General features: G+C 42.4%; 1 long non-coding RNA gene across 1 annotated transcript in view; it reads left to right on the forward strand.

Annotated features, from left to right (window-relative positions):
* LOC311420588 overlaps positions 1–22,976 on the forward strand; it is a 234,622-nt gene that overhangs the window by 7,847 nt on the left and 203,799 nt on the right. The window lies entirely within an intron of this gene.

A 22,976-nucleotide genomic window follows, 5' to 3' on the forward strand; every position in this document is an offset into this window, starting at 1 on the left:
CAATGGAAACCCAAAAAAAAAAACAAACGGAGACCTCAAAACACGTCAAAAACACCCCAAAAAAGAATGGGATAACCCCCCAAAACGAAAGAAAACCCCCAAAAAATAGATCCACCCCAAAAGGACACTAAACCTACCTGATGTTCTCCAAAACACGCAAGTTAAACTTTTCCAACATGATAAAAAACAAGAACCCAACAAAACCCAACAGAGACCCCAAAACATGTCAAAAACACCCCAAAAAAGAACGGGATCACCCCCAAAACTGGAAGAAAATTCCCCCCCCAAAAATTTACAATTTTCACCATGATGACCAACATGAACCAAACGAAAACCCAAAAGGAGACACCAAAACACGTCAAAAACACCCCAAAAAAGAAAGGGATCACCCATAAACTGGAAGAAAATCCCCAAAAAGCACAGATCCAATCCCAAAACCAGCCTAAACCTACCTGATGTTCTCCAAAACCCACAAATTTACCCTTTTCCACCATGATGACCATGGAAAACCCAACGAAACCCAATGGAGACAAAAAACATGTCAAAAAACAAAAAAGAACAGGATCTCCCCAAAAAACAGAAGAAAAACCCAAAAGCCATAGATCCACCCCAAAAGTCCCCCTAAGCCTACCTGATGTTCTCCAAAACCCACAATTTACCCTTTTTCACAATGATGACCAACGAGAACCCAACAAAACCCAACGGACAACCCCAAAACACGTCAAAAACACCCCAAAAAAGAACAGGATCACCCCAAAAAACAGAAGAAAACCCCAAATACCATGAATCCACCCCAAAAGTCCCCCTAAACCTACCTGAAGTTCTCCAAAACCCACAATTTACCCTTTTCCACCAAGATGCCAACAGAAAACCCAACAAAACCCAACAGAGACATCAAAACATGTCAAAAAAAAAAAAAAAAAAAAAAAAAAAAAAAGAACGGGATAACCCCCAAAACTGGAAGAAAATCCCCAAAAAGCATGGATCCAATCCCAAAACCACCCTAAACCTACCTGATCTTCTCCAAATCCCAAAGTCCACTCCCAACCACCATAAAACCCATTAGGAACTCAACAAAACGCAACAGAAACCCCAAAACACCTCAAAAACACCCCAAAAGCAAACCGGATCAGAAGAAAATACGTGATTTAACCCCAAGAAAACCCTTAAACCTACCTGATCTTCTCCAAATCCCAAAATCCACTCCCACCCACCATAAAACCCATTAGGAACTCAACAAAACGCAACGGAAACCCCAAAACACGTCAAAAACACCCCAGAAAAGAACTGGATCAGAAGAAAAAAAAAACAAAACTATGCATTTCCCTCCCAAATCACCCTAAACTCACCTGATCTTCTTCAAAACCCACAATCCACTCCCATTTAGCTTAACGACCAACGAGAACCCAACAAAACCCAACGGAGACCCCAAAAACGTCAAAAACACCCCAAAAAAGAACTGGTTCAACCCCAACAACGAAAGAAAACCCCAAAAGACATAGATCCACACCAAAAATCCCCCTAAACCAACCTGAAGTTCTCCAAAACCCACAATTTACACTTTTCCACATTGATGACCATGGAAAACCCAACGAAACCCAACGGAGACCACAAAACACGTCAAAAAAAAAAAAAAAAAAAAAAAGAAAAAAAAAAAAAAGAAAGGGATCACCCCCAAAATTGGAAGAAAATCCTTCAAAATCATAGATCCACCCCAAAACCACCCTAAACCTACCTGATGATCTCCAAAACCCACAATTTACACTTTTCCACATTGATGACCATGGAAAACCCAACGAAACCCAACGGAGACCCCAAAAGAAGTCAAAAACACCCAAAACAAGAACGGGATAAACCCTAAAAACGAAAGAAAACCCCAAAAGCCATAGATCCACACCAAAAGTCCCCCTAAACCTACCTGATGTTCTCCAAAACCCACAATTTACACTTTTTCACCAGGATGACCAACACGAACCAAACGAAAACCCAAAACGAGACACCAAAACACGTCAAGAACACCCCAAAAATAAAGGGATCACCCATAAACTGGAAGAAAATCCCCAAAAAGCACGGATCCAATCCCAAAACCACCCTAAACCTACCTGATGTTCTCCAAAACCCACAATTTACCATTTTCCACCACGATGACCAACGAGTACAAAACAAAACCCAACGGAGACCCCCAAACACCTCAAAAATTTCCCAAAAAAGAACGGGACCACCCCAAGAAACAGAAGAAAACACCAAAAAACATGACTCTGCCCCAAAAGTCCCCCTAAACCTACCTGATGTTCTCCAAAAGCCACAATTTACACTTTTTCACCATGATGACCAACAAGAACCCAACTAAAACCCAACGGAGACCCCAAAACACGTCATAAACACCCCGAAAAAGAACAGGATCACCCAAAAAAAACAGAAGAAAAGACCAAATACCATGAATCCACCCCAAAATTCCCCTAAACCTACCTGAAGTTCTCCAAAACCCACAATTTACAATTTTCCACCACCATGACCACGGAAAACCCAAGGAATACCAACGGAGACCCAAAACATGTCAAAAACACCGCAAAAAAGAACGGGATCACCCCCAAAAACAAAAGAAAATCCCCCAAAACCATAGATCCAATCCCAAAACCAACCTAAACCTACCTGATGTTCTCCAAAACCCACAATTTACCCTTTTCCACCATGATGACCACGGAAAACGCAACGAAACCCAATGGAGACCCCAAAACACGTCAAAAACACCCCCAAAATGAATTGGATCACCCCCCCCCAAAAAAAAAAAAAAAAAACAGAAGAAAACCCCATATATCATGAATCCACCCCAAAAGTCCCCCTAAACCTACCTGATGTTCTCCAAAACCCACAATTTACACTTTTCCACCATGATGACCACGGAAAACCCAACGAAACCCAACGGAGACCACAAAACACGTCAAAAACACGCCGAAAACACACTGGATCACTAGAAAAAACAGAAGAAAACCCTAAAAACCATGAATCTGCCCCAAAAGTCCTCATAAACCTACCTGATGTTCTCCAAAACCCACAATTTACACTTTTCCACCATGATGACCACGGAAAACCCAACGAAACCCAACGGAGAACCCAAAACACGTCAAAAACACCCCAAACAAGAACAGGATCACCCCCAAAACCAAAGAAAACCCCAAAAAGCACGGATCCAATCCCAAAACCACTCTAAACGTACCTGATGTTCTCCAAATCCAAATGTCCACTCCCAACCACCATAAAACCCATTAGGAACTCAACAAAACCCAACGGAAACCCCAAAACACGTCAAAAACACCCCAAAAAAGAACTGAATCAGAAGAAAAAACACCAAAAACTATGAATTTCCCCGCAAAACCACCCTAAACTCACCTGATCTTCTTCAAAACCCACAATCCACTCCCATTTCCCTTAAGGACCAACGAGAATCCAACTAAAACCCAACGGAGACCCCAAAACAAGTCAAAAACACCCCAAACAAGAACAGGATAACCCCTAAAAAAGAAAGAAAACCCCGAAAAAACATAGATCCACCCCAAAACCACGCTAAACCTACCTGATGTTCTCCAAATCCCAAAGTCCACTCCCAACAAACTTAAAACACATTAGGAAATCAACAAAACGCAACGGAAACCCCAAAACACGTCAAAAACACCACAAAAACAAGCGGGATCACCCCCAAAACCGAAAGAAAACCCTAAAAGCCGTTGATCCACCCCAAAAGTCCCCCTAAACCTACCTGATGTTCTCCAATACCCACAATTTACCCGTTTTCACCATGATGAACAACAAGAACCCAACAAAAACCAACGGAGACCCCAAAACACGTCAAAAACACCCCAAAAAAGAACTGAATCAGAAGAAAAAACACCAAAAACTATGAATTTCCCCGCAAAACCACCCTAAACTCACCTGATCTTCTTCAAAACCCACAATCCACTCCCATTTCCCTTAAGGACCAACGAGAATCCAACTAAAACCCAACGGAGACCCCAAAACAAGTCAAAAACACCCCAAACAAGAACGGAATCACCCCCAAAACTAGAAGAAAATCCCCAAAAAACATAGATCCACCCCAAAACGACACTAAACCTACCTGATGTTCTCCAAAACACGCAAGTTAAACTTTTCCAACAGGATGAAAAACAAGAACCCAACAAAACCCAACAGAGACCCCAAAACATGTCAAAAACACCCCAAAAAAGAACGGGATCACCCCCAAAACTGGAAGAAAATTCCCCCCCCCAAAAATTTACAATTTTCACCATGATGACCAACATGAACCAAACGAAAACCCAAAAGGAGACACCAAAACACGTCAAAAACACCCCAAAAAAGAAAGGGATCACCCATAAACTGGAAGAAAATTCCCAAAAAGCACAGATCCAATCCCAAAACCAGCCTAAACCTACCTGATGTTCTCCAAAACCCACAAATTTACCCTTTTCCACCATGATGACCATGGAAAACCCAACGAAACCCAATGGAGACAAAAAACATGTCAAAAAAAAAAAAAAAAAAAAAAAAAAAGAACAGGATCTCCCCAAAAAAACAGAAGAAAACCCCAAATACCATGAATCCACCCCAAAAGTCCCCCTAAACCTACCTGAAGTTCTCCAAAACCCACAATTTACCCTTTTCCACCAAGATGCCAACAGAAAACCCAACAAAACCCAACAGAGACATCAAAACATGTCAAAAACACCCCAAAAAAGAACGGGATAACCCCCAAAACTGGAAGAAAATCCCCAAAAAGCATGGATCCAATCCCAAAACCACCCTAAACCTACCTGATCTTCTCCAAATCCCAAAGTCCACTCCCAACCACCATAAAACCCATTAGGAACTCAACAAAACGCAACAGAAACCCCAAAACACCTCAAAAACACCCCAAAAGCAAACCGGATCAGAAGAAAATACGTGATTTAACCCCAAGAAAACCCTTAAACCTACCTGATCTTCTCCAAATCCCAAAATCCACTCCCACCCACCATAAAACCCATTAGGAACTCAACAAAACGCAACGGAAACCCCAAAACACGTCAAAAACACCCCAGAAAAGAACTGGATCAGAAGAAAAAAAAAAACAAAACTATGCATTTCCCTCCCAAATCACCCTAAACTCACCTGATCTTCTTCAAAACCCACAATCCACTCCCATTTAGCTTAACGACCAACGAGAACCCAACAAAACCCAACGGAGACCCCAAAAACGTCAAAAACACCCCAAAAAAGAACTGGTTCAACCCCAACAACGAAAGAAAACCCCAAAAGACATAGATCCACACCAAAAATCCCCCTAAACCAACCTGAAGTTCTCCAAAACCCACAATTTACACTTTTCCACATTGATGACCATGGAAAACCCAACGAAACCCAACGGAGACCCCAAAAGAAGTCAAAAACACCCAAAACAAGAACGGGATAAACCCTAAAAACGAAAGAAAACCCCAAAAGCCATAGATCCACACCAAAAGTCCCCCTAAACCTACCTGATGTTCTCCAAAACCCACAATTTACACTTTTTCACCAGGATGACCAACACGAACCAAACGAAAACCCAAAACGAGACACCAAAACACGTCAAGAACACCCCAAAAATAAAGGGATCACCCATAAACTGGAAGAAAATCCCCAAAAAGCACGGATCCAATCCCAAAACCACCCTAAACCTACCTGATGTTCTCCAAAACCCACAATTTACCATTTTCCACCACGATGACCAACGAGTACACAACAAAACCCAACGGAGACCCCCAAACACCTCAAAAATTTCCCAAAAAAGAACGGGACCACACCAAGAAACAGAAGAAAACACCAAAAAACATGACTCTGCCCCAAAAGTCCCCCTAAACCTACCTGATGTTCTCCAAAACCCACAATTTACACTTTTCCACCATGATGACCACGGAAAACCCAACGAAACCCAACGGAGAACCCAAAACACGTCCAAAACACCCCAAACAAGAACAGGATCACCCCCAAAACCAAAGAAAACCCCAAAAAGCACGGATCCAATCCCAAAACCACTCTAAACGTACCTGATGTTCTCCAAATCCAAATGTCCACTCCCAACCACCATAAAACCCATTAGGAACTCAACGAAACCCAACGGAAACCCCAAAACACCTCAAAAACACCCCAAAAAAGAACTGAATCAGAAGAAAAAACACCAAAAACTATGAATTTCCCCGCAAAACCACCCTAAACTCACCTGATCTTCTTCAAAACCCACAATCCACTCCCATTTCCCTTAAGGACCAACGAGAATCCAACTAAAACCCAACGGAGACCCCAAAACAAGTCAAAAACACCCCAAACAAGAACAGGATAACCCCTAAAAAAGAAAGAAAACCCCAAAAATCATAGATCCACCCCAAAACCACGCTAAACCTACCTGATGTTCTCCAAATCCCAAAGTCCACTCCCAACAAACTTAAAACACATTAGGAAATCAACAAAACACAACGGAAACCCCAAAACACGTCAAAAACACCACAAAAACAAGCGGGATCACCCCCAAAACCGAAAGAAAACCCTAAAAGCCGTTGATCCACCCCAAAAGTCCCCCTAAACCTACCTGATGTTCTCCAATACCCACAATTTACCCGTTTTCACCATGATGAACAACAAGAACCCAACAAAAACCAACGGAGACCCCAAAACACGTCAAAAACACCCCAAAAAATAACTGAATCAGAAGAAAAAACACCAAAAACTATGAATTTCCCCGCAAAACCACCCTAAACTCACCTGATCTTCTTCAAAACCCACAATCCACTCCCATTTCCCTTAAGGACCAACGAGAATCCAACTAAAACCCAACGGAGACCCCAAAACAAGTCAAAAACACCCCAAACAAGAACGGAATCACCCCCAAAACTAGAAGAAAATCCCCAAAAAACATAGATCCACCCCAAAACGACACTAAACCTACCTGATGTTCTCCAAAACACGCAAGTTAAACTTTTCCAACAGGATGAAAAACAAGAACCCAACAAAACCCAACAGAGACCCCAAAACATGTCAAAAACACCCCAAAAAAGAACGGGATCACCCCCAAAACTGGAAGAAAATTCCCCCCCCAAAAAATTTACAATTTACACCATGATGACCAACATGAACCAAACGAAAACCCAAAAGGAGACACCAAAACACGTCAAAAACACCCCAAAAAAGAAAGGGATCACCCATAAACTGGAAGAAAATCCCCAAAAAGCACAGATCCAATCCCAAAACCAGCCTAAACCTACCTGATGTTCTCCAAAACCCACAAATTTACCCTTTTCCACCATGATGACCATGGAAAACCCAACGAAACCCAATGGAGACAAAAAACATGTCAAAAAAAAAAAAAAAAAAAAAAAAAAAGAACAGGATCTCCCCAAAAAACAGAAGAAAACCCCAAATACCATGAATCCACCCCAAAAGTCCCCCTAAACCTACCTGAAGTTCTCCAAAACCCACAATTTACCCTTTTCCACCAAGATGCCAACAGAAAACCCAACAAAACCCAACAGAGACATCAAAACATGTCAAAAACACCCCAAAAAAGAACGGGATAACCCCCAAAACTGGAAGAAAATCCCCAAAAAGCATGGATCCAATCCCAAAACCACCCTAAACCTACCTGATCTTCTCCAAATCCCAAAGTCCACTCCCAACCACCATAAAACCCATTAGGAACTCAACAAAACGCAACAGAAACCCCAAAACACCTCAAAAACACCCCAAAAGCAAACCGGATCAGAAGAAAATACGTGATTTAACCCCAAGAAAACCCTTAAACCTACCTGATCTTCTCCAAATCCCAAAATCCACTCCCACCCACCATAAAACCCATTAGGAACTCAACAAAACGCAACGGAAACCCCAAAACACGTCAAAAACACCCCAAAAAAGAACTGGATCAGAAGAAAAAAAAAACAAAACTATGCATTTCCCTCCCAAATCACCCTAAACTCACCTGATCTTCTTCAAAACCCACAATCCACTCCCATTTAGCTTAACGACCAACGAGAACCCAACAAAACCCAACGGAGACCCCAAAAACGTCAAAAACACCCCAAAAAAGAACTGGTTCAACCCCAACAACGAAAGAAAACCCCAAAAGACATAGATCCACACCAAAAATCCCCCTAAACCAACCTGAAGTTCTCCAAAACCCACAATTTACACTTTTCCACATTGATGACCATGGAAAACCCAACGAAACCCAACGGAGACCCCAAAAGAAGTCAAAAACACCCAAAACAAGAACGGGATAAACCCTAAAAACGAAAGAAAACCCCAAAAGCCATAGATCCACACCAAAAGTCCCCCTAAACCTACCTGATGTTCTCCAAAACCCACAATTTACACTTTTTCACCAGGATGACCAACACGAACCAAACGAAAACCCAAAACGAGACACCAAAACACGTCAAGAACACCCCAAAAATAAAGGGATCACCCATAAACTGGAAGAAAATCCCCAAAAAGCACGGATCCAATCCCAAAACCACCCTAAACCTACCTGATGTTCTCCAAAACCCACAATTTACCATTTTCCACCACGATGACCAACGAGTACACAACAAAACCCAACGGAGACCCCCAAACACCTCAAAAATTTCCCAAAAAAGAACGGGACCACACCAAGAAACAGAAGAAAACACCAAAAAACATGACTCTGCCCCAAAAGTCCCCCTAAACCTACCTGATGTTCTCCAAAACCCACAATTTACACTTTTCCACCATGATGACCACGGAAAACCCAACGAAACCCAACGGAGAACCCAAAACACGTCCAAAACACCCCAAACAAGAACAGGATCACCCCCAAAACCAAAGAAAACCCCAAAAAGCACGGATCCAATCCCAAAACCACTCTAAACGTACCTGATGTTCTCCAAATCCAAATGTCCACTCCCAACCACCATAAAACCCATTAGGAACTCAACGAAACCCAACGGAAACCCCAAAACACCTCAAAAACACCCCAAAAAAGAACTGAATCAGAAGAAAAAACACCAAAAACTATGAATTTCCCCGCAAAACCACCCTAAACTCACCTGATCTTCTTCAAAACCCACAATCCACTCCCATTTCCCTTAAGGACCAACGAGAATCCAACTAAAACCCAACGGAGACCCCAAAACAAGTCAAAAACACCCCAAACAAGAACAGGATAACCCCTAAAAAAGAAAGAAAACCCCAAAAATCATAGATCCACCCCAAAACCACGCTAAACCTACCTGATGTTCTCCAAATCCCAAAGTCCACTCCCAACAAACTTAAAACACATTAGGAAATCAACAAAACGCAACGGAAACCCCAAAACACGTCAAAAACACCACAAAAACAAGCGGGATCACCCCCAAAACCGAAAGAAAACCCTAAAAGCCGTTGATCCACCCCAAAAGTCCCCCTAAACCTACCTGATGTTCTCCAATACCCACAATTTACCCGTTTTCACCATGATGAACAACAAGAACCCAACAAAAACCAACGGAGACCCCAAAACACGTCAAAAACACCCCAAAAAAGAACTGAATCAGAAGAAAAAACACCAAAAACTATGAATTTCCCCGCAAAACCACCCTAAACTCACCTGATCTTCTTCAAAACCCACAATCCACTCCCATTTCCCTTAAGGACCAACGAGAATCCAACTAAAACCCAACGGAGACCCCAAAACAAGTCAAAAACACCCCAAACAAGAACGGAATCACCCCCAAAACTAGAAGAAAATCCCCAAAAAACATAGATCCACCCCAAAACGACACTAAACCTACCTGATGTTCTCCAAAACACGCAAGTTAAACTTTTCCAACAGGATGAAAAACAAGAACCCAACAAAACCCAACAGAGACCCCAAAACATGTCAAAAACACCCCAAAAAAGAACGGGATCACCCCCAAAACTGGAAGAAAATTCCCCCCCAAAAAAATTTACAATTTTCACCATGATGACCAACATGAACCAAACGAAAACCCAAAAGGAGACACCAAAACACGTCAAAAACACCCCAAAAAAGAAAGGGATCACCCATAAACTGGAAGAAAATCCCCAAAAAGCACAGATCCAATCCCAAAACCAGCCTAAACCTACCTGATGTTCTCCAAAACCCACAAATTTACCCTTTTCCACCAAGATGCCAACAGAAAACCCAACAAAACCCAACAGAGACATCAAAACATGTCAAAAACACCCCAAAAAAGAACGGGATAACCCCCAAAACTGGAAGAAAATCCCCAAAAAGCATGGATCCAATCCCAAAACCACCCTAAACCTACCTGATCTTCTCCAAATCCCAAAGTCCACTCCCAACCACCATAAAACCCATTAGGAACTCAACAAAACGCAACAGAAACCCCAAAACACCTCAAAAACACCCCAAAAGCAAACCGGATCAGAAGAAAATACGTGATTTAACCCCAAGAAAACCCTTAAACCTACCTGATCTTCTCCAAATCCCAAAATCCACTCCCACCCACCATAAAACCCATTAGGAACTCAACAAAACGCAACGGAAACCCCAAAACACGTCAAAAACACCCCAAAAAAGAACTGGATCAGAAGAAAAAAAAAACAAAACTATGCATTTCCCTCCCAAATCACCCTAAACTCACCTGATCTTCTTCAAAACCCACAATCCACACCCATTTAGCTTAACGACCAACGAGAACCCAACAAAACCCAACGGAGACCCCAAAAACGTCAAAAACACCCCAAAAAAGAACTGGTTCAACCCCAACAACGAAAGAAAACCCCAAAAGACATAGATCCACACCAAAAATCCCCCTAAACCAACCTGAAGTTCTCCAAAACCCACAATTTACACTTTTCCACATTGATGACCATGGAAAACCCAACGAAACCCAACGGAGACCCCAAAAGAAGTCAAAAACACCCAAAACAAGAACGGGATAAACCCTAAAAACGAAAGAAAACCCCAAAAGCCATAGATCCACACCAAATGTCCCCCTAAACCTACCTGATGTTCTCCAAAACCCACAATTTACACTTTTTCACCAGGATGACCAACACGAACCAAACGAAAACCCAAAACGAGACACCAAAACACGTCAAGAACACCCCAAAAATAAAGGGATCACCCATAAACTGGAAGAAAATCCCCAAAAAGCACGGATCCAATCCCAAAACCACCCTAAACCTACCTGATGTTCTCCAAAACCCACAATTTACCATTTTCCACCACGATGACCAACGAGTACACAACAAAACCCAACGGAGACCCCCAAACACCTCAAAAATTTCCCAAAAAAGAACGGGACCACCCCAAGAAACAGAAGAAAACACCAAAAAACATGACTCTGCCCCAAAAGTCCCCCTAAACCTACCTGATGTTCTCCAAAACCCACAATTTACACTTTTTCACCATGATGACCAACAAGAACCCAACTAAAACCCAACGGAGACCCCAAAACACGTCATAAACACCCCGAAAAAGAACAGGATCACCCAAAAAAAACAGAAGAAAAGACCAAATACCATGAATCCACCCCAAAATTCCCCTAAACCTACCTGAAGTTCTCCAAAACCCACAATTTACAATTTTCCACCACCATGACCACGGAAAACCCAAGGAATACCAACGGAGACCCCAAAACACGTCAAAAACACCCCAAAAAAGAACGGGATCACCCCCAAAAACAAAAGAAAATCCCCCAAAACCATAGATCCAATCCCAAAACCAACCTAAACCTACCTGATGTTCTCCAAAACCCACAATTTACCCTTTTCCACCATGATGACCACGGAAAACGCAACGAAACCCAATGGAGACCCCAAAACACGTCAAAAACACCCCCAAAATGAATTGGATCACCCCCCCCCCCAAAAAAAAAAAAAAAAAACAGAAGAAAACCCCATATATCATGAATCCACCCCAAAAGTCCCCCTAAACCTACCTGATGTTCTCCAAAACCCACAATTTACACTTTTCCACCATGATGACCACGGAAAACCCAACGAAACCCAACGAAGAACCCAAAACACGGCAGAAACACCCCAAAAATGAATTCGATCACCCCAAAACTGGAACAAAATCCCCCAAAACCATAGATCCACCCCAAAAACACCCTAAATCTACCTGATGTTCTCCAAAACCCACAATTTACACTTTTCCACCATGATGACCACGGAAAACCCAACGAAACCCAACGGAGAACCCAAAACACGTCAAAAACACCCCAAACAAGAACAGGATCACCCCCAAAACCAAAGAAAACCCCAAAAAGCACGGATCCAATCCCAAAACCACTCTAAACGTACCTGATGTTCTCCAAATCCAAATGTCCACTCCCAACCACCATAAAACCCATTAGGAACTCAACGAAACCCAATGGAAACCCCAAAACACCTCAAAAACACCCCAAAAAAGAACTGAATCAGAAGAAAAAACACCAAAAACTATGAATTTCCCCGCAAAACCACCCTAAACTCACCTGATCTTCTTCAAAACCCACAATCCACTCCCATTTCCCTTAAGGACCAACGAGAATCCAACTAAAACCCAACGGAGACCCCAAAACAAGTCAAAAACACCCCAAACAAGAACAGGATAACCCCTAAAAAAGAAAGAAAACCCCGAAAAAACATAGATCCACCCCAAAACCACGCTAAACCTACCTGATGTTCTCCAAATCCCAAAGTCCACTCCCAACAAACTTAAAACACATTAGGAAATCAACAAAACGCAACGGAAACCCCAAAACACGTCAAAAACACCACAAAAACAAGCGGGATCACCCCCAAAACCGAAAGAAAACCCTAAAAGCCGTTGATCCACCCCAAAAGTCCCCCTAAACCTACCTGATGTTCTCCAATACCCACAATTTACCCGTTTTCACCATGATGAACAACAAGAACCCAACAAAAACCAACGGAGACCCCAAAAACGTCAAAAACACCCCAAAAAAGAACTGGTTCAACCCCAACAACGAAAGAAAACCCCAAAAGACATAGATCCACACCAAAAATCCCCCTAAACCAACCTGAAGTTCTCCAAAACCCACAATTTACACTTTTCCACATTGATGACCATGGAAAACCCAACGAAACCCAACGGAGACCACAAAACACGTCAAAAAAAAAAAAAAAAAAAAAAAAAAAGAAAGGGATCACCCCCAAAATTGGAAGAAAATCCTTCAAAATCATAGATCCACCCCAAAACCACCCTAAACCTACCTGATGATCTCCAAAACCCACAATTTACAATTTTCCAACATGATGACCATGGAAAACCCAACGAAACCCAACGGAGACCCCAAAAGAAGTCAAAAACACCCAAAACAAGAACGGGATAAACCCTAAAAACGAAAGAAAACCCCAAAAGCCATAGATCCACACCAAAAGTCCCCCTAAACCTACCTGATGTTCTCCAAAACCCACAATTTACACTTTTTCACCAGGATGACCAACATGAACCAAACGAAAACCCAAAACGAGACACCAAAACACGTCAAGAACACCCCAAAAATAAAGGGATCACCCATAAACTGGAAGAAAATCCCCAAAAAGCACGGATCCAATCCCAAAACCACCCTAAACCTACCTGATGTTCTCCAAAACCCACAATTTACCATTTTCCACCACCATGACCACGGAAAACCCAAGGAATACCAACGGAGACCCCAAAACACGTCAAAAACACCCCAAAAAAGAACGGGATCACCCCCAAAAACAAAAGAAAATCCCCCAAAACCATAGATCCAATCCCAAAACCAACCTAAACCTACCTGATGTTCTCCAAAACCCACAATTTACCCTTTTCCACCATGATGACCACGGAAAACGCAACGAAACCCAATGGAGACCCCAAAACACGTCAAAAACACCCCCAAAATGAATTGGATCACCCCCCCCCCAAAAAAAAAAAAAAAACAGAAGAAAACCCCATATATCATGAATCCACCCCAAAAGTCCCCCTAAACCTACCTGATGTTCTCCAAAACCCACAATTTACACTTTTCCACCATGATGACAACGGAAAACCCAACGAAACCCAACGAAGAACCCAAAACACGGCAGAAACACCCCAAAAATGAATTCGATCACCCCAAAACTGGAACAAAATCCCCCAAAACCATAGATCGACCCCAAAAACACCCTAAATCTACCTGATGTTCTCCAAAACCCACAATTTACACTTTTCCACCATGATGACCACGGAAAACCCAACGAAACCCAACGGAGACCACAAAACACGTCAAAAACACGCCGAAAACACACTGGATCACTAGAAAAAACAGAAGAAAACCCTAAAAACCATGAATCTGCCCCAAAAGTCCTCATAAACCTACCTGATGTTCTCCAAAACCCACAGTTTACACTTTTCATTTTATTGGAACAGAGGGTCCAATATGTAGAAGGGACCCTCCTCTAAGGGAAATCTGCTGCTTACCTAGGGCCTCGGTTAGGACATCACAAGGAGGCTTCCCAGCTTGGTTCAACCGTCAGACTATTACCGATTGCTCGTCCTATATCTGGGAGGAGAAGGAGTGGCAACGCATAGCCTGTGAGCAATCAAAAGGGACTTCAAGGATTTGTCAATTTGTCAAAACTCAACAAAACGCAACAGAAACCACAAAACACGTCAAAAACACCCCAAAAGCGAACCGAATCAGAAGAAAAAATGTGATCTAACAACACAAAAAACCCTTAAACCTACCTGATGTTCTCCTAAATGTACAATCCACTCCCAACCACCAGAAAACCCAATGGAAACCCAAAAAAAAAAACAAACGGAGACCTCAAAACAAGTCAAAAACACCCCAAACAAGAATGGGATAACCCCCCAAAACGAAAGAAAACCCCCAAAAAATAGATCCACCCCAAAAGGACACTAAACCTACCTGATGTTCTCCAAAACACGCAAGTTAAACTTTTCCAACATGATGAAAAACAAGAACCCAACAAAACCCAACAGAGACCCCAAAACATGTCAAAAACACCCCAAAAAAGAACGGGATCACCCCCAAAACTGGAAGAAAATTCCCCCCCCAAAAATTTACAATTTTCACCATGATGACCAACATGAACCAAACGAAAACCCAAAAGGAGACACCAAAACACGTCAAAAACACCCCAAAAAAGAAAGGGATCACCCATAAACTGGAAGAAAATCCCCAAAAAGCACAGATCCAATCCCAAAACCAGCCTAAACCTACCTGATGTTCTCCAAAACCCACAAATTTACCCTTTTCCACCATGATGACCATGGAAAACCCAACGAAACCCAATGGAGACAAAAAACATGTCAAAAAACAAAAAAGAACAGGATCTCCCCAAAAAACAGAAGAAAAACCCAAAAGCCATAGATCCACCCCAAAAGTCCCGCTAAGCCTACCTAATGTTCTCCAAAACCCACAATTTACCCTTTTTCACAATGATGACCAACGAGAACCCAACAAAACCCAACGGACAACCCCAAAACACGTCAAAAACACCCCAAAAAAGAACAGGATCACCCCAAAAAACAGAAGAAAACCCCAAATACCATGAATCCACCCCAAAAGTCCCCCTAAACCTACCTGAAGTTCTCCAAAACCCACAATTTACCCTTTTCCACCAAGATGCCAACAGAAAACCCAACAAAACCCAACAGAGACATCAAAACATGTCAAAAACACCCCAAAAAAGAACGGGATAACCCCCAAAACTGGAAGAAAATCCCCAAAAAGCATGGATCCAATCCCAAAACCACCCTAAACCTACCTGATCTTCTCCAAATCCCAAAGTCCACTCCCAACCACCATAAAACCCATTAGGAACTCAACAAAACGCAACAGAAACCCCAAAACACCTCAAAAACACCCCAAAAGCAAACCGGATCAGAAGAAAATACGTGATTTAACCCCAAGAAAACCCTTAAACCTACCTGATCTTCTCCAAATCCCAAAATCCACTCCCACCCACCATAAAACCCATTAGGAACTCAACAAAACGCAACGGAAACCCCAAAACACGTCAAAAACACCCCAAAAAAGAACTGGATCAGAAGAAAAAAAAAACAAAACTATGCATTTCCCTCCCAAATCACCCTAAACTCACCTGATCTTCTTCAAAACCCACAATCCACTCCCATTTAGCTTAACGACCAACGAGAACCCAACAAAACCCAACGGAGACCCCAAAAACGTCAAAAACACCCCAAAAAAGAACTGGTTCAACCCCAACAACGAAAGAAAACCCCAAAAGACATAGATCCACACTAAAAATCCCCCTAAACCAACCTGAAGTTCTCCAAAACCCACAATTTACACTTTTCCACATTGATGACCATGGAAAACCCAACGAAACCCAACGGAGACCACAAAACACGTCAAAAAAAAAAAAAAAAAAAAAAAGAAAAAAAAAAAAAAGAAAGGGATCACCCCCAAAATTGGAAGAAAATCCTTCAAAATCATAGATCCACCCCAAAACCACCCTAAACCTACCTGATGATCTCCAAAACCCACAATTTACACTTTTCCACATTGATGACCATGGAAAACCCAACGAAACCCAACGGAGACCCCAAAAGAAGTCAAAAACACCCAAAACAAGAACGGGATAAACCCTAAAAACGAAAGAAAACCCCAAAAGCCATAGATCCACACCAAAAGTCCCCCTAAACCTACCTGATGTTCTCCAAAACCCACAATTTACACTTTTTCACCAGGATGACCAACACGAACCAAACGAAAACCCAAAACGAGACACCAAAACACGTCAAGAACACCCCAAAAATAAAGGGATCACCCATAAACTGGAAGAAAATCCCCAAAAAGCACGGATCCAATCCCAAAACCACCCTAAACCTACCTGATGTTCTCCAAAACCCACAATTTACCATTTTCCACCACGATGACCAACGAGTACACAACAAAACCCAACGGAGACCCCCAAACACCTCAAAAATTTCCCAAAAAAGAACGGGACCACCCCAAGAAACAGAAGAAAACACCAAAAAACATGACTCTGCCCCAAAAGTCCCCCTAAACCTACCTGATGTTCTCCAAAACCCACAATTTACACTTTTTCACCATGATGACCAACAAGAACCCAACTAAAACCCAACGGAGGCCCCAAAACACGTCATAAACACCCCAAAAAAGAACAGGATCACCCAAAAAAAACAGAAGAAAAGACCAAATACCATGAATCCACCCCAAAATTCCCCTAAACCTACCTGAAGTTCTCCAAAACCCACAATTTACAATTTTCCACCACCATGACCACGGAAAACCCAAGGAATACCAACGGAGACCCCAAAACACATCAAAAACACCCCAAAAAAGAACGGGATCACCCCCAAAAACAAAAGAAAATCCCCCAAAACCATAGATCCAATCCCAAAACCAACCTAAACCTACCTGATGTTCTCCAAAACCCACAATTTACCCTTTTCCACCATGATGACCACGGAAAACGCAACGAAACCCAATGGAGACCCCAAAACACGTCAAAAACACCCCCAAAATGAATTGGATCACCCCCCCCCCAAAAAAAAAAAAAAAAAAACAGAAGAAAACCCCATATATCATGAATCCACCCCAAAAGTCCCCCTAAACCTACCTGATGTTCTCCAAAACCCACAATTTACACTTTTCCACCATGATGACAACGGAAAACCCAACGAAACCCAACGAAGAACCCAAAACACGGCAGAAACACCCCAAAAATGAATTCGATCACCCCAAAACTGGAACAAAATCCCCCAAAACCATAGATCCACCCCAAAAACACCCTAAATCTACCTGATGTTCTCCAAAACACACAATTTACACTTTTCCACCATGATGACCACGGAAAACCCAACGAAACCCAACGAAGAACCCAAAACACGGCAGAAACACCCCAAAAATGAATTCGATCACCCCAAAACTGGAACAAAATCCCCCAAAACCATAGATCCACCCCCAAAACACCCTAAATCTACCTGATGTTCTCCAAAACCCACAATTTACACTTTTCCACCATGATGACCACGGAAAACCCAACGAAACCCAACGGAGAACCCAAAACACGTCAAAAACACCCCAAACAAGAACAGGATCACCCCCAAAACCAAAGAAAACCCCAAAAAGCACGGATCCAATCCCAAAACCACTCTAAACGTACCTGATGTTCTCCAAATCCAAATGTCCACTCCCAACCACCATAAAACCCATTAGGAACTCAACGAAACCCAACGGAAACCCCAAAACACCTCAAAAACACCCCAAAAAAGAACTGAATCAGAAGAAAAAACACCAAAAACTATGAATTTCCCCGCAAAACCACCCTAAACTCACCTGATCTTCTTCAAAACCCACAATCCACTCCCATTTCCCTTAAGGACCAACGAGAATCCAACTAAAACCCAACGGAGACCCCAAAACAAGTCAAAAACACCCCAAACAAGAACAGGATAACCCCTAAAAAAGAAAGAAAACCCCAAAAAAACATAGATCCACCCCAAAACCACGCTAAACCTACCTGATGTTCTCCAAATCCCAAAGTCCACTCCCAACAAACTTAAAACACATTAGGAAATCAACAAAACGCAACGGAAACCCCAAAACACGTCAAAAACACCACAAAAACAAGCGGGATCACCCCCAAAACCGAAAGAAAACCCTAAAAGCCGTTGATCCACCCCAAAAGTCCCCCTAAACCTACCTGATGTTCTCCAATACCCACAATTTACCCGTTTTCACCATGATGAACAACAAGAACCCAACAAAAACCAACGGAGACCCCAAAAACGTCAAAAACACCCCAAAAAAGAACTGGTTCAACCCCAACAACGAAAGAAAACCCCAAAAGACATAGATCCACACCAAAAATCCCCCTAAACCAACCTGAAGTTCTCCAAAACCCACAATTTACACTTTTCCACATTGATGACCATGGAAAACCCAACGAAACCCAACGGAGACCCCAAAAGAAGTCAAAAACACCCAAAACAAGAACGGGATAAACCCTAAAAACGAAAGAAAACCCCAAAAGCCATAGATCCACACCAAAAGTCCCCCTAAACCTACCTGATGTTCTCCAAAACCCACAATTTACACTTTTTCACCAGGATGACCAACATGAACCAAACGAAAACCCAAAACGAGACACCAAAACACGTCAAGAACACCCCAAAAATAAAGGGATCACCCATAAACTGGAAGAAAATCCCCAAAAAGCACGGATCCAATCCCAAAACCACCCTAAACCTACCTGATGTTCTCCAAAACCCACAATTTACCATTTTCCACCACGATGACCAACGAGTACACAACAAAACCCAACGGAGACCCCCAAACACCTCAAAAATTTCCCAAAAAAGAACGGGACCACCCCAAGAAACAGAAGAAAACACCAAAAAACATGACTCTGCCCCAAAAGTCCCCCTAAACCTACCTGATGTTCTCCAAAAGCCACAATTTACACTTTTTCACCATGATGACCAACAAGAACCCAACTAAAACCCAACGGAGACCCCAAAACACGTCATAAACACCCCGAAAAAGAACAGGATCACCCAAAAAAAACAGAAGAAAAGACCAAATACCATGAATCCACCCCAAAATTCCCCTAAACCTACCTGAAGTTCTCCAAAACCCACAATTTACAATTTTCCACCACCATGACCACGGAAAACCCAAGGAATACCAACGGAGACCCCAAAACACGTCAAAAACACCCCAAAAAAGAACGGGATCACCCCCAAAAACAAAAGAAAATCCCCCAAAACCATAGATCCAATCCCAAAACCAACCTAAACCTACCTGATGTTCTCCAAAACCCACAATTTACCCTTTTCCACCATGATGACCACGGAAAACGCAACGAAACCCAATGGAGACCCCAAAACACGTCAAAAACACCCCCAAAATGAATTGGATCACCCCCCCCCAAAAAAAAAAAAAAAAAACCAGAAGAAAACCCCATATATCATGAATCCACCCCAAAAGTCCCCCTAAACCTACCTGATGTTCTCCAAAACCCACAATTTACACTTTTCCACCATGATGACCACGGAAAACCCAACGAAACCCAACGAAGAACCCAAAACACGGCAGAAACACCCCAAAAATGAATTCGATCACCCCAAAACTGGAACAAAATCCCCCAAAACCATAGATCCACCCCAAAAACACCCTAAATCTACCTGATGTTCTCCAAAACCCACAATTTACACTTTTCCACCATGATGAGCACGGAAAACCCAACGAAACCCAACGGAGAACCCAAAACACGTCAAAAACACCCCAAACAAGAACAGGATCACCCCCAAAACCAAAGAAAACCCCAAAAAGCACGGATCCAATCCCAAAACCACTCTAAACGTACCTGATGTTCTCCAAATCCAAATGTCCACTCCCAACCACCATAAAACCCATTAGGAACTCAACGAAACCCAACGGAAACCCCAAAACACCTCAAAAACACCCCAAAAAAGAACTGAATCAGAAGAAAAAACACCAAAAACTATGAATTTCCCCGCAAAACCACCCTAAACTCACCTGATCTTCTTCAAAACCCACAATCCACTCCCATTTCCCTTAAGGACCAACGAGAATCCAACTAAAACCCAACGGAGACCCCAAAACAAGTCAAAAACACCCCAAACAAGAACAGGATAACCCCTAAAAAAGAAAGAAAACCCCAAAAAAACATAGATCCACCCCAAAACCACGCTAAACCTACCTGATGTTCTCCAAATCCCAAAGTCCACTCCCAACAAACTTAAAACACATTAGGAAATCAACAAAACGCAACGGAAACCCCAAAACACGTCAAAAACACCACAAAAACAAGCGGGATCACCCCCAAAACCGAAAGAAAACCCTAAAAGCCGTTGATCCACCCCAAAAGTCCCCCTAAACCTACCTGATGTTCTCCAATACCCACAATTTACCCGTTTTCACCATGATGAACAACAAGAACCCAACAAAAACCAACGGAGACCCCCAAAACGTCAAAAACACCCCAAAAAAGAACTGGTTCAACCCCAACAACGAAAGAAAACCCCAAAAGACATAGATCCACACCAAAAATCCCCCTAAACCAACCTGAAGTTCTCCAAAACCCACAATTTACACTTTTCCACATTGATGACCATGGAAAACCCAACGAAACCCAACGGAGACCACAAAACACGTCAAAAAAAAAAAAAAAAAAAAAAAAAAAGGGATCACCCCCAAAATTGGAAGAAAATCCTTCAAAATCATAGATCCACCCCAAAACCACCCTAAACCTACCTGATGATCTCCAAAACCCACAATTTACACTTTTCCACATTGATGACCATGGAAAACCCAACGAAACCCAACGGAGACCCCAAAAGAAGTCAAAAACACCCAAAACAAGAACGGGATAAACCCTAAAAACGAAAGAAAACCCCAAAAGCCATAGATCCACACCAAAAGTCCCCCTAAACCTACCTGATGTTCTCCAAAACCCACAATTTACACTTTTTCACCAGGATGACCAACACGAACCAAACGAAAACCCAAAACGAGACACCAAAACACGTCAAGAACACCCCAAAAATAAAGGGATCACCCATAAACTGGAAGAAAATCCCCAAAAAGCACGGATCCAATCCCAAAACCACCCTAAACCTACCTGATGTTCTCCAAAACCCACAATTTACCATTTTCCACCACGATGACCAACGAGTACAAAACAAAACCCAACGGAGACCCCCAAACACCTCAAAAATTTCCCAAAAAAGAACGGGACCACCCCAAGAAACAGAAGAAAACACCAAAAAACATGACTCTGCCCCAAAAGTCCCCCTAAACCTACCTGATGTTCTCCAAAACCCACAATTTACACTTTTTCACCATGATGACCAACAAGAACCCAACTAAAACCCAACGGAGACCCCAAAACACGTCATAAACACCCCGAAAAAGAACAGGATCACCCAAAAAAAACAGAAGAAAAGACCAAATACCATGAATCCACCCCAAAATTCCCCTAAACCTACCTGAAGTTCTCCAAAACCCACAATTTACAATTTTCCACCACCATGACCACGGAAAACCCAAGGAATACCAACGGAGACCCCAAAACACGTCAAAAACACCCCAAAAAAGAACGGGATCACCCCCAAAAACAAAAGAAAATCCCCCAAAACCATAGATCCAATCCCAAAACCAACCTAAACCTACCTGATGTTCTCCAAAACCCACAATTTACCCTTTTCCACCATGATGACCACGGAAAACGCAACGAAACCCAATGGAGACCCCAAAACACGTCAAAAACACCCCCAAAATGAATTGGATCACCCCCCCCCCCCAAAAAAAAAAAAAAAAAAACAGAAGAAAACCCCATATATCATGAATCCACCCCAAAAGTCCCCCTAAACCTACCTGATGTTCTCCAAAACCCACAATTTACACTTTTCCACCATGATGACAACGGAAAACCCAACGAAACCCAACGAAGAACCCAAAACACGGCAGAAACACCCCAAAAATGAATTCGATCACCCCAAAACTGGAACAAAATCCCCCAAAACCATAGATCCACCCCAAAAACACCCTAAATCTACCTGATGTTCTCCAAAACCCACAATTTACACTTTTCCACCATGATGACCACGGAAAACCCAACGAAACCCAACGGAGAACCCAAAACACGTCAAAAACACCCCAAACAAGAACAGGATCACCCCCAAAACCAAAGAAAACCCCAAAAAGCACGGATCCAATCCCAAAACCACTCTAAACGTACCTGATGTTCTCCAAATCCAAATGTCCACTCCCAACCACCATAAAACCCATTAGGAACTCAACGAAACCCAACGGAAACCCCAAAACACCTCAAAAACACCCCAAAAAAGAACTGAATCAGAAGAAAAAACACCAAAAACTATGAATTTCCCCGCAAAACCACCCTAAACTCACCTGATCTTCTTCAAAACCCACAATCCACTCCCATTTCCCTTAAGGACCAACGAGAATCCAACTAAAACCCAA

The sequence above is a fragment of the Aythya ferina genome (assembly GCF_964211825.1).
Source record: "Aythya ferina genome assembly, chromosome: 17".
Taxonomy (NCBI): Eukaryota; Metazoa; Chordata; class Aves; order Anseriformes; family Anatidae; genus Aythya; species Aythya ferina.